We start from the raw sequence: 2,018 nt of genomic DNA on the forward strand, positions 1-2,018 counted from the left end.
CTTTCCCTGCTGAGAGCCCTCCAGCACTCTCCTTATCTGCCCTACAAGGAAGATGCAGCCTGTGTTGACATGCTTCATTTATTTCTCCCTCTGACTCAATGTAACCTGGCGCAGCCCAGGACCATTCTTGACTCTCACTAGAGGCCTGTGTGTGATGTGGCTTAAGCCCACGTCCTGCTTGTGACGGTGGTCACAAGGGTTTTTGGGGTGAAGGAAGAGACGAGATGGGGTCCATGATCAGAGGCTTGATTTATTATGTTATGATATATACATCTATTTAAACTATACTAAAAAGGAAAAGAAAAGAGAGTTTCCAGAAAGCTGCTAAGCTAAGCTAAGAAAAGTAAAGTAAAGAATAAATAACACACAAGCTGGCCTTGACAGACTCCGCAAGCCAGCTCTGCTGTGACTGGTCATTGAACCAAAACTTCTACAGGAGACCAATCACAGACCCACCTGTTGTGTTCCACAGCAGCAGACAATCTATTCTTTGCATCTTGTTTCTGGGGCCTCAGCTTCCCAGAAGGAAAAAATCTTAAAAAAAGGATTTTAGTGAAAAGGATGTCTATGACACCTGCTGTCATCAGGAGATGTCACCTCACTCTCCTGACACCTCTCTCTGTAAACTGTCACTCTGTTTTCTCAGTGATGCTTGGATTTGAAAAGGAGCAGGGCTTCTAGACTCCTGACAGATTTTGCCACATCCTGCATCGGTTTTAGCAGCAGCTTCAAGGTTTAATCGTGTCTGGGGAAAAAAGTGCCCGCAGTATCTAGCCAGAGTGTGCAGTCACAGTGATTCCAAACACAGAGTATTGCTCTGAAGCACACACAGCACAGTTACTGCTCAGCAATCCCTGCAGCTCATTATGGCTTTGGGTTTTGCTGTCTCATGGTTGCCGTTCCTGTAATCTTTTAGCAACCGGGATCTGGGTTTTGCCTTTCTTCTTTGGGAAGATTCTCTGAGGTTTTTCTGTCTAACAGGCTGGCCTGCCCAGCCCAGGTGGCTGAGGGCCAGCGGGTGTCAGTGTGCCCATGTAAGGCCAGTTTTACTGTGTAGATTTGGAAGGGGGGTCCTTACAGTACCCATTGTCGTGGCAAAAGCCTGGCTCTCTACCCAGGCCATTGCCAACTCCAGGAAATCCTGGAAATTCCTGAACTGATACACTGGTCTTTCTGAGAATTGTCTGTGGTGCTCAGCTTCAGGATTTCCCAGCCTTGCCCACAAATTAAACAGTTCTGGGGGTGTGTTTATGTGTTGTGGGGCAGTTTGCTTGTTCTCGCTGCCTACTGCAACCTTGTCTTTGACTTTTTCCTTTCTCCCCTGAGTGTGGTTTAGAAATGGACTGGCTGATGCTTTAATGATGGCCAAAATAGCTTTAGCCTCAGTGGTCAAACCACCTGATTTTATCCACCTCCTAGAGAGTCCTTCCTCCCTTTTCCACTCGTTAGCGGATGGAGGTGTTTGGTGGATAAGCAAGGCTGGACAGGAGCAGAAGGCTGAAAGCTTGTGACACAATAACCAACTAAGTGCCTTCTTCAAGTCCCACAGTTGCCTGCCTTGGCTACAGAGAGAAAAAAACCCTTGTTGCTCTGTGCTAACAAGCTGGTCTGGTGTCCTGGTGGGAATGCACCTGCAGCAGAGTCTCAGGGCCTGCACAGCTAATTGAGATGTTGGAAGCTGAAGCCTGGTCCAGCCTGGCTCAGCCCCACTGCTGACTGTTTCACCCAGAAACTAACAGTCCTCTTGTTGCAGCGTGGCCCTGGCCTTTTCAGAGGCCTTTGGGCACAGGACAAATAATCTATTTTGTTTGTTCTAGGCGCCCCTGCAGCTCCTGGTATGGCCAGCAATATCTGAGACTCTCCCAGTCCTCCATTGTGCATTGCTTTGAAGCTGAAAAGGGACTTGCTCCAGAAGCACAAGGAAGGAGCAGAAATGCATCACAGGTAAGGGGGGGGAGTCCATGGCTACAGCTGTGGTGGATCTTTCTGCCTGAGCCACAGCCTGTGTGCATTTCAGC

The sequence above is a fragment of the Geospiza fortis genome, unplaced genomic scaffold, assembly GCF_000277835.1.
Source record: "Geospiza fortis unplaced genomic scaffold, GeoFor_1.0 scaffold909, whole genome shotgun sequence".
NCBI lineage: Eukaryota > Metazoa > Chordata > Aves > Passeriformes > Thraupidae > Geospiza > Geospiza fortis.